The 12,074-nt window shown below is 41.4% G+C and overlaps 1 protein-coding gene across 3 annotated transcripts in view; it reads left to right on the plus strand.

Moving 5' to 3' along the window:
* LOC132200875 (protocadherin-like wing polarity protein stan) overlaps positions 1–12,074 on the plus strand; it is a 38,681-nt gene that overhangs the window by 4,666 nt on the left and 21,941 nt on the right. For all 3 annotated transcript variants that reach the window (XM_059626660.1, XM_059626643.1, XM_059626652.1), the window contains exon 2: positions 6,333–6,384. The gene's annotated coding sequence lies outside the window, so the exon portion shown is untranslated. The remainder of the gene's footprint in view (positions 1–6,332; positions 6,385–12,074) is intronic.

A 12,074-nucleotide genomic window follows, 5' to 3' on the forward strand; every position in this document is an offset into this window, starting at 1 on the left:
GCCAAATATAATTCAGCCCCAATCAAGATCATTTGTCAGCGAGACGATCAGCCGGCTGAGCCTCATTGAAGGGAGGAATTAAATAAATTGAGCGTCCGGCGGCAGTGCATTTCGTTCAGTGAGATAAGGTGCGACGGGTAATCCACTTTGCCGCCGCTTATCTTCCCTCTCGTGCTCCCCGGCTCTCTCATCCCTTGCCATACACAAAAGTACTTTATTCTTTTCTCTGTCTCGCTTCGTTGTTTTCCACTGGAGAACTTTGCGCAACACACAGAAAACTTTTGTCAGTATGTGTTTATACACTCTCGGCCCCTTTTACGCCGGCGGTAATAAATCTGCTCTTGTGGCTGACAAAACGAGGGAAAGCTCTCTTTTGTCACGCTTTGTGCATGAATTTATTCCGTTGCTCTCTGGCGACAGGTAATCCAAAAACTTTTGATGCGATTTTCGCATCCCTTTGGCCGTCAACCAGAACAGTGGAAATTTTAAAGGCGTATCTTTTCTCCCTCTAAACTTATAATTGAAACCTAAAACGATTTCAGAAATTTATTTCCTAGGTCTAAAATTGTTTAAAATTTATTTAGGAGTTGAAAAGTTTGTTTCATTATAACTTCATGTTAAATTGGTTAAATCTAAACTGAACCAAAAGATAATTTGAATTGTTAGTATTTTACAATTATATAATTTGTAGGTAAAAATTATTATTAGTATTTTCATGAAGTATTTTTATTCAATTGATTGACCATTTTCATACGTCCCTTAAGCTCAAATCCCGTTCGGAAATTAATTGCCAAAGCATCAGGTCTGGACTGTAACAAGAATCGCACCAATTTGTCTGTTGTTCGACGGCAATAAAAGCGGGGCCGAAACAGAAAGTAATGAAATCGGCAGTAAAATAAATAAATACGAGTAACGCTTCATAACGTTTGCGGAAACGCCAGGGCAGCGCAGACTAGAGAGAGAGCGCGCGGGGGCCAAAGAAAGCACTCGGCGCACCCTCGCCTGTATTGCACGCCGCCCTATCTGCCATCCAGCCAGCGCGATGTTGCAGCCAGTGCAGTTCTATAGCGAGGGATGAGTCATCCATTAGACTCCCCCTGTGTGTATGTACGCTGCGTGTAATATCATAGGAGTGAGTGGAGCACGCGTTTTGACCCCTGCTCGTGCACAAAACCACCCCCGCAAACCGATGCACCCCGCAGCAGAATCAGGGGGCTGCAGACTAATTGGATCGGCACGGATATAATAATTGCGCCGTGATGGGATGCGCTCGTCGTTCTGCAGAATTCGCAAAAAGGGTTGTTGTGCCCGTGTCGGCCGGGAGCTTTGATTTTGTGTGAAGTGCGCGGAAGAATCTCGAATTTTGAGGGAGGGGATGCTTTTTAATCTGCATATCAAAACTTGCGCATTCCGCTGTCGTATAATCGGCCTAAATAATGCCGCACAACAACTTCATCCTTTAGAGAAGTGCAAGCGTTTGCCAATTAGGATAGAAAATTTCTGCCAAATTTGCGAAAACAACCATCTATGGTGATTACGTGACCTATGCAGTCTAAATTTAAGCACTGTGTACATATAATACACATTTATGACGACATAATTCCCCTCGTGTAATGTAATCCTCCGTTTTTTTGCAATCAATTTTCCGCAATTTTCCATACAAATGACCAATAAATTTGCTTTTATTGCTTAATTCCAGTGACAAATCTGCGCAGGAATAGAGCGATCAAGTCGCGGAAGCTCATGATTTTCCAATAAAACCGCCGTAAAGCAGCTCGAAAGCGATATGAAATCGCTGCGCCGCCAAAACATCAAAAGTGCTTTACGACTCTGGCTGCTTTTGTGTCTCGATTATACAACAATATTGCGTCGGTGTGGAGTAGCAAGAGAGGGAAGCAGTAAAATTTGTCTCCTGCGCCGGTGGGGAATCATGATTTAATCGAAATTTGATCCGTTTGTGATTCATATCTGAGACAAAGAGGCTTCTCGTCTGTTCTGCCAAGAGAGAAAACTTAGTCAGCAGAATTTCCCCCTCTCTCTCGGCACCACAATCGGAAAGCTCAGGTGCAAAATTAGTAGAGAGGCTTTCGTAATTACAGGGCCTGACAACTTCGCCTAATTAATAAACAAAGCAAGGGGGCGAACGGGAGCCAGAATTTTGCCTGAAATGGGGGATGTTTGTGCGCCTCTCCTGGATTTAAACTTTTGCCAATAGAAATAAAAAGGAACAGGCGCCCATTTGGAATATTTACAACTTTAATTTGCCGGCTGGCCATGCGGATCGATTCGCGTCGCCTTCGAAACAAAGCGGCGCCACGTCGTCTTGCTCATTGCGAGTGGCGCCGCTCTCCTTTGTAATAAAACGCTTGCTCGCGTGACGCGCCTCGTAACAAAAAGCTGCAGTATTTCACGCACCCGTCCGATAAAAGTAACGAAACACGGAGCCGAAATTTTCATACCGGCTTTACTCATTCTGATGCAATTATCCGACGAACGGAACCGTTTCGCGGGGAAAATTGTGAAAATTGTGAACAGCATGATGGAAAATTTTAATCCGCAGAGGGAAGGAAAATAAATTGGGTCTCAGTGATTGAAGTTGCCTGTTTTCACGGCTGTTTTTCTGTATAATGTATGTCATTATTTCTAGCGAAAATTTTATGTCTTTATAATGCTCTTACTCATTTGACACCTACGAATTTTTTGATTAGCTTTTTCTTTTGCTGAACGTTTTTGTTAGATAAATTTAATATGAAAAAATATGAAACCAAAACTTTTTATGACTGATTATTTGTAATTAAAATTCATTACAAAATAAATAAATAAAGTTTAATCTATTTGGTATTCTGGTAGAATAAAATTTTAGTGGCGCAGTATCATAATTTAAGTAATCAATTAGTGCATATGTTATTATTTTTCCTTTGTTCTTAATGCAGTTATCTTTTAGCTGTCCTCAAAATTTATAGGAATGAAAAATATTTACGACAAACGATTTATTATATTTATATTTATTTATTTCAATTTATTACTTAATATATTATTATTGTTGTGTATTCTCGTCCAAAAAATTACATACGTGTTATGGCAATTTACCCTTGCATAATGAAAGAAGGATCAAGAGTTGAGTGCATTTTATCCTAATAGAAAAGAAAGCATTTTGAACGAAAAGGTGCTGGGGGAGATAATCTCTAATCATAATAGAATGTGATGTGAAAATTATTCATGCCATTTTTTCTTCTCACGTAGACAACCGTGTCCCGAAGGCACCTTCCGTCAGGGGTGGAGAGAAATTTGGTTTTAAACTTGCTTTGTCGTCTCCTCACAATGCAAATTAGCTTCATCTCCGCGCGAATGAGAATTGAAGTAGTGCCCCCCTTTGGAAAAAAGCACATCATTAGCCTTTCTGCATGCGTTTTATGGAGATTGATTCAAATTCGCCCGCAAGCAAGGAAAGTGCGCATTTTACTTTTATCGGTAGCGGCCCCAAATGGCACTCGTTTGTCTTATCAAGATTTTGGGGGCGCGGTGGGGACCGAAATAAGCGCATGAGAGTGGAAAATTTACAGGAATGGTTGCGGTTTTCTCCTCTTTTTCTAATTAAATTCAAGCTGATTAGAATAAATTATTCAACAGATTGTGGCGCCCACTCGCCTCAATCTGGATTAAACTCGCCAACTCAATTTTCACCATCATTGATCAGTGCGAGAGGCTTTATTATATTAACCCCGTCGGCGTTTTAGGAGCGTCCCTCTCACACAATCATGTCCAAAACTTCAATCTTACCAGTCCCACGACAGCTTTTCCCGAGCCAGGGGTCAGCGCTTTGTATTTTTTGCTCTTTTTATCTGGTCGCTTTCGACAACTTTTCGCGTCCCGCGGGATTTGAAAATACGTTTTTCGTCGGTTCTTGGCACGGCGACAAATTGATTGGGCAGCCGAATCACAGCCGTCGGCGGGGTGCGAAAGGGCAATTAACACCACCGGGCCCGCGTAATTAACCTCCCTCGCCGACGTTTCGTATGCAAATTTTATGGCTCCGGCTAGAGAGTTTGCTCCGCACGCGTTCGGAATTCCTAATTTTATGCCGTTTTGTCTGCGCCAATATGGGTCCTGTTGAGAAGAACAAAACTCTCCGCTCAACTTGTAACTGAGTGGAAACGCAGATTTCCGTTTCGGTTGGAATGTTCCATGGGGAAGTTTTGGGTGAAAAGTCGGATCTGTTAATGGAGCTCCAGCATCTGCTATTCCTTCATTTTTTCACCAAATTTATACATGATTCATCTCAATTGTAGTTACTAGATGAAATTAACAAATTTGTTAACTAAATGCCGCATTTCAAACTCAAATTTTATGTCATTTGTTTATTGTTATTTATTTCTTATTGTTTATTTTACTCAAGTCATGCAGAAAAAAATTGAAAATCCGTAATTAAAACTCCTTAAATAAAATTAGTCTAGTCAGCAAAGATTTTGAAGTTAATAATTATGTCACTTGTTGCCCAGCATCCAGTGAGATTTCTTTTGCAAATATTAAACTAGTGAACCATTTGCCAAAGCCACAGTTTCAAGGGTTTGTTTGCCAAAACATTGGCGTAGGATTAAATTTCACGCCGGACTGTATCAAATTAGCGGTTTGCAAACACCAACCGTCCCTCTCGGACGATTCCCTGGTGGCCAAAAATCGATAGTGCGCGGCCGAAATCGCCGACCGGCCTTTCCGGGGTCCATTATGGCTGCGCTTGCCCTCTGCTTTTTGGTGCCCGTTAAATTTTACGTCCTGTTCTGGGCAATAACCCTCGCCCGATGGCCCCCGTTTTCGATCGAAAAGCCACCTGCTCTTGGTGTTTTTCGCTTGCGCTAATCCAATATCAACCTAAACCCACTCGACTAAATTAGTTTTCAAGCGAAAGAGATAAACACAGAATAGATTCAGAGACGCAAAGCACTTGAGAAACCTTCGATACATTCCAATCGCCTAATTAGCGCTGCGGACGGAGGAGAGGCACAGTTAGTTGAACGGATAATTTGAATGAAATTTAGTTTTTTAATGGCGTGAGAGATGGGAACGCGAGAGAAAACGAGTCCTATAAGATAAAGCCACTTATATATTTATTCTGTTGAAAACAAGAGACCCATAAAAAAATAAGCTTTTTCTTCACTAAAATCAATAATAACTGTTTAGTTCAAAATTAAAATTGTATCCCAAGATTTTAATTTTGTTTTTAATTAAATAGTTTTTTTCTTTTTTGTTATTAAAATGTGTCATATTTCAAAATGAAGAAAATATTATATTATAGTATAGTTAATAAAGAAGGATCAAAAGTCGACAGGAGACAGTGCCTCGTCATTAAGGGCCCACGCCTTCGTCTCGTTTTAAAGTGGCCGCCATGCAAAGTGCTCCGCGCGGCAAGGCCGAGGAAAATCGATGATTATTGCCGCACGCAATCGGCGTATTAAAAAGTGCCTGTCCCTCTATTCATTTGTTACAACATCAAAAGAGGGCCTCTCTCCTTTAAACGTAATATGCCAGAACACTCTGCTCTCATCATCAAAAAAGTCAGGCCAACGCTCCAATAAATATTGGGGGAAATTTGTTTATTCAGCAAAATGGAACTTCGCCAATCGCTGATTTGCGTGCACCAAATGGCGAAATTCTCCTTTTCGCGTCCCAAAATAAATAAATTTCAAAATCCAATATCTACGAGAATACAATTTTTTTCTTTTTATACATTTTTTTTTCGATTCCAACTTTATCGCAATTTCCTCAGTGCTTTTTGATCTCTTCTTTCAAATTTCTCCCCCTGGCCGTCCTCATTAATTATATTTGCGCACTCACTTTGAAAAGAAACCCAATCTTGATATGCGGCTCGAATTTCGTGGTGCTATACGTTGAAGAGGATATATTCTGAAAAAAAGCAACTTTTTGCTGATGGTTGGTTATTTCCATCAAGTGCCTGGACGTGCTTGAGAGCACTATACACCCCCAATCAAAGGGTTACAGACAATGCTGATGGGGTTGCTTATTTCGCCAACTCCTCATGAGAGCAATGCTGCAAGCAAAGTCTCGGCACGTAAAGCGGACAGGAGATTTGCACGTCGGCAGCAAACTAGAAGCCGCAAAACAGGGCTAATCCACCTTATTAGCAGCATGGTGTGTCACATTTGTATAATTTCTGCTATCCCTTGTTGAGTGCAGGAAGAGACGTGGGGCATATTATGTGGAATTACAGAATTAAAGTTGCTGAGCTTACAATTAAGAAACATGAGTCAATGGATTCTTACATTGTAAGATTTATTTGCGCAATTTTTTTGATCCGTCTGATTTTCTGATTGCAGTTCTGCGAGCTGTGTTGGTTAAAAACTCCCAACTGATTTGCTCAGCTATCAGGTAAGTTGACTTTAAATGTTTCAAAATTGTGCAGTGTAAAATGAAATACGCGGTATCTCCAAAGGAAAAGTCTAATAATTTTAGGTTTGCAAAAGGCATGAGATAAGTGTTCCCCTCTTGTGCGCTGCAAGCGTTCCCGTTTCTACATCTTTGTTATTTCAAAGTGCACTAGAAGCACATTTATAGGAATAAAAAAATCCTTTGTCTCTTTTCAAACCGTCAGAGGGAGGAGAGCATATTATTTATTCCTCCGGTGCTATTATGTTGTCAGTGAGCATCGTAATACAAGCGAGCACTTTTTTATTATTTATCTTCGCGCGTCGTGTAATGATGGCGACGACGACTGAGTAATTAGATTTTCATAATAAATTTCCCCGGCGATAATTAACTGCTTGTTCGCATGCACCGAATTGAACAGGCGAGACTCGGGGAAAAAAAAGGACTGACGGCCCCTTCTTAAAAACACTGTGCAAGTTCCCTTCTGGAAGTTTTCCATGGTGGTGGAAAAAGCGAAAAAAAGATGCCGGCGCCGCCGCTCGCATATGGCAATAATAATAAAACAGGCGTCGCGAGAGAGGAAGAAAAGAGATAGGGAGGAGAAACTAAAGTGAATTAAAAAGAAAGTTTCCTCTTTCGCATGTAAACCAGAATTTTATTCGACGGCGCAGCAAGCGGCAGATGTAATTGCTCTCTGCGGCGGAGGAATTTGTTTTTGTTCCACTCAACCCTTGCGAGGCATTGTGTTTATTTTGCGCCGACGGCCTGAATGGCATTCCAAAAGCGCGCTCTCTCCGTGCGCATATATGAGAGCGGCTTGTGTAATTATTTATGTGTGATGAAGAAACCGGAGGCTTGCTTATTTGACAATTTGAGCCTGCTGGATCCGAGGGGCAAATTTATTGTTTCGGAAAGGGCCAAATTCCGCCGGAAGAGCTTAATTGGAACTTGAGCCTATGGAAAAGTCGTGGCAATTTGTTTGCTGGCGGCTGCGAAATTTATCGAGCCGAGCCCACATAATTAGTTAAACAAAAGCCACTCTTTTTAATTATCAAAAGGTGGTGCGGTTTCACCCCCAGAAATCCCAAGTTGCAGAAGTTATACCAGAAATCAAAATGTTTTTAGAACTTGAAAAAATACGCTGAAATAAAAAATTATGCGACGGTAGTTTAAATTGAAAACGCTATGATAATGCCAAAAAAGTTACATTAATTTAAGCTCAATCCACGATGCTTGTATTTTACAATAATTCATAACGATTTGCAAACCTCTTTATGATTTATTGTTTGTTTACCTCAAGCAAAGATTTTTGAAAATGTATTCACAATGCAGAAAATTGAATTGAGGGGGAGAATTTCACCAAATGATTAATGCCGAGAGTAATTTAGCGCTTATCGTTTGCGGAGAAACCTTCACCGCGCGCGAGTTACACGGAGAAACCCTTTCCACGAAGGGAGCAATTAACGGCCAAATTGCACTTAGCAAGCAAGCAAACAAACAGACAGAGAGAAAACAAACGCAACCAAGATTAATTCATTCTCATCATGCCACCATCAGCAGAGCAAACAAACGCGCACTGCAATTAATTTGCATAAAAATAACCCTCTCAGCAAACACTGCAATGCAAATTTTTTTGTATGAAAAAAGACCAAAATTCAACTCGGGGCTGAAAATATTGGTATGCTGAAAAAAGGTGTGCGTCGTCAGGGGGTAGTGTTATTTGAAGCAAAGTGACAACATAAGCGTAACAAATGAGCCGCGAGGGGAGCTGCACGCCGAGCGGTGAAAAAAATTGAAAAATATATTCTGCGTCCTCTGGTGCGTCGGTGCTCGCGATTTAATAGGGTTTTTTCCTCTCACCCGCTATCGCACACAAAACAGCAAGCGCAGATAGCGAGTGTACATTTTTTTCCTCTCTGTTTGCATAGGCGAGGAAGAGAAGGGTGGCATCGATTTCGCCACCCCCGCCGTAATTTCTCGCCCCGACCGCTTTCTCTGAATCAAATCCACGTTTATGATTTCAATTTTCGCGGCTTTCGGAGGCACATTTTGCACCTCGTTACGTGAACCCCCGGCTTTGGAATTCATTTTTCTAGCCAGATCCCCATGCAGTGATTTTATAGCTCTTTCTCATGAATAGGCAATTCAAAGCGGTTTCAGCGTTGAAACTGTGGAAATTTCGCTAATTAGAAAAACTCTTTGAGGGAGCCGCTTTGCTTCTTTTGTACTCCGAAATGAAAAGAGGTGCTTTTGCAAAGTAAACATTTTATTATTCCGCCTTTTTATTATTCTGCTCTCGTGCCCCCTCTCGTCATACAAATCGTAAATTCTTTCCTGGCTCGTCCCCTACAGCCGGCGGAGCAAATTTTATTTTGAGTGGCGACAAGGTCGAGTGGTCTTCTTCTTGCCCAAAGAAACATGCCAATCACGTTCTCCATCCGCGAGAGGAGACGAAATCGCACCCAGAGTCTAGTTTAATGTGACCTGCAGACGCAGCAATTAAACAAAAGATTGCAATTTCATTGACAAAAATCTTTTATTATTTGGTTATTTAAATTTTCATCATTCAAGATTAATATTACTTTTTTTAATCAGCACGTTGCAATCAATTCCAAAAGTCATTCTGGTGAAAAGGAAATTTGATCAGAGTCATGCTTTTATATGGCTTGAATGGTTTCAAATTAAAATTCGCTACAACGTCTCGCTGCATATTTGATTGAAGCCCTTCATTTTGCATTGTAATTCTCAAAGTTTTTCTTCCGCACCATCTAATATTTCCATGAGCATACGCCATTCTTTTAACAGCACATATTTTCATTTTCACAAAAGCACTGTTCATTTGCCGTGGTATGACATTTAACTTTTTTAATTTCTCAACCAGAGCACTGCATGCGGAAATTCAATTTCCGAGGTGACATTTCAGGCAGCCAGACGCACAAAACCTTTGCGCCGCCGAATCCAATTGGAACCGCAGAATAAAAGGCACTCAAATTGCTACACATGCTCGTGCAGCACAAAGGGCAAAAGCAGGCGTCAAAGCAAAGGGCGAACACCGCAAAAACAACTCTCGACACACGCGAATGTAACCAAAAAGCCAGCTCGGTCGATAGCGACATAAAAATTAATGTGTCGCCGCAAAATTCGCCCCCAAACACCGGCCGGCGTTATTAATTTTGGCGGCGCCATATTTTTTCCCCACTTTTTTGGTTAGCAAAACGCGTTCGAGATGCAAAATATAGCAGGCGAGGTGGAGAGAAACCTTTGTCAACGACGCATGCAAATTTTAATAGACCTTTCTGAGGCTTCTCAATATGTGTGTTCTCGGATTAAACGAGTAAGAGAGAACGGCTGCTGGAAATGCGATCTGGGGGCGAAAGATCAAGTTTTTGACGTGCAAGGAACACCCGCCGCGCAGAATTGAGTCCTTCGGTCGTCGTGTCTCGGAGGTGCCAAGCAGGAATGCCAACTATTTTGCAGTATTATTGCGTGCAGTGCGGGCTGGGTTTCCCTCCGCCCTGCTCTCGAGCAGAGGATTTGTATTTGCCGAGTGAGTGAACTGTATGCGAGGGTGTGATACTACAGATGTAATGAAACCCCTCCGACGACGCCGGCAGATATGAAATGGCTTAATTTTGTCCGTGAAAAGGAGGAAGAGCCGGGGATTTTTGACTCTCTATCTCAAGAGGAAGAGACGAACATTTTCTTACAGAATGGCATACTTACATACATTGCAGATATGAAAAGTCGGGGAAATAGTTTTTCCGTCTTCAAATTTTGTAAACTCGGCAGCATTAGGCAAAACAAAATATTGGATTCTTTTTTTAAGAGCGGCTCATTGAAATGTTATAATTAAACTCTATTGTATTTCTTTTAATAAAACAAAACTTTGGTGCTCTGATAAATTTAAAAAAAAGTATCATCATAATTTTATTATTTTTATGAAATTTCATTGTACTATACAATTTTTATTTTTATATAAATAGAAATATGAAACTAAATAATTGTATAAATTTATTTCAATTTTAATTTTTTCTGCTAAAAAGTCCCATTCAAACCAGTGATATAATTTACATTCAAAATTAAATTACAAAATTCCCTGTAAATTTTGTAGACATTGAGTGCTAAGAACATGCGATTCGTAGCACATAATGGATCACGTTCCTTTCTCCCCCCATTAGCAAATGGTTTGGTACCAACTCCGAAGATGAAACCGCAACTCGATTTTGTGCAGTAATCCCCGCCAAGAGAATAACGCAACCCTAGCCTGACGTGGGCCTGACTGCACACGCACGTGATTTGCGCACCGGTGCGTGAACAACGGCACCTCTAGAACAGCCTGCAGCAGCCACTTCTGATTATCTCCCGTCCATCCACCTGCCGCCGCGAAAGGGATGATGATGGAAAATTATTGAGGCGCGAATGGAGCCCCGGGCCGAGTGTATAATGACGCATGCCTAACTCGCCCATGCCAAAACGCATCTGCTGAAGGGGATGGTCTGGCGAACGCGCGCGACCCCTCTCACGCGAAAAAGTGAATTTTTCAATTATTCATCGAAGCCGTAAAGTGCCGATAGATATACTTTCAACGGTGCCTCAGGAGATATTCAAATGCACCGAGAAAGTGCGATCGAATATTGATGAGGGGTTGAAAGTTTTTGAGTCTGTTTCATTCTGACAAAAGAAGAGGATTTTTTTTTGTAATTTGGCAGTTATTTTAATCCGAATTACAACATACCACTCCATTACCTCAAATAATGAACCCTAAAAACCACACGGGACGTCGCCCTCTCGAAAGTCGTAAATCCAATTATGAAAAGTGGCTGATCCTCGTTGAGCGCGCACAGAGACGGACATAAATAATGGCTAATGCGGGGCCGATGAATTATGCCGCTTCGCAATAAATATCGATTTCCCACCGCACTGATGATGACAAATAATAACGGCGTGGTGTAGCAGCGGGGACAAACGTGGTTGGTTTGGCTTGGGGGTTGGTTTTCGGGGTGCGATTTATGAGCGGCCGCGCACCACCATTCATCATACTCAAAGCAGCGCAGCCGAGAGGAAATTAAAACAAGTGCACACCAGAGCTGCAGCAGGATGAAAAAATTACGCTCTCTTTTTGATATCACAGCAGAGCTTTCCTCTGTTGCTGGTGCTGGAGCTCCATTACCGCATCAACCAGCACGTCCCAGCAGCCCTCGTATAGTAATTTAAAAACAAGGGGTATGGTTAGAGAATAATTTAAATTTTGCTCAGGGATGAATTAGAATTTTTAACTCCCTCTGCAATTCTCTGATTAGTGCTGGTGTACGTGCAAAATTTTAATGGAAAATGAACCCCATTTGAAAAAATATGAGGAAAAGAGATGGTAAAAAAAATTTGAACCATTAGTGTAATGAATTCAAAAATTTGGCCTTTCTTATTGACGGAATTTCACCAAAGCTGAGCCCCTCTTTATATTAAACCGGAGTTAATTACATACCAGAGTCGATTGGCAGTTTGCACGCCGGTGCAACTTTTGACGCGGAAACTTTTGGTCGGGGTGTATTAACTCGGCGGAATGAACCCTGTTAAATAATAAATTAAGCGGCCGGGCGGGTGGCTGTTAAATAAGAATTTACATCGGCTGCTCTTTCCTGCTCTTTCTCTCGCCAGCCAAAAAGATATTAGGCTCGAAGGGAATCCCCGTCCGC

This window comes from Neocloeon triangulifer, unplaced genomic scaffold, assembly GCF_031216515.1.
Source record: "Neocloeon triangulifer isolate White Clay Creek 2 clone unplaced genomic scaffold, ASM3121651v1 ptg000001l, whole genome shotgun sequence".
In the NCBI taxonomy this organism is placed as follows: Eukaryota; Metazoa; Arthropoda; class Insecta; order Ephemeroptera; family Baetidae; genus Neocloeon; species Neocloeon triangulifer.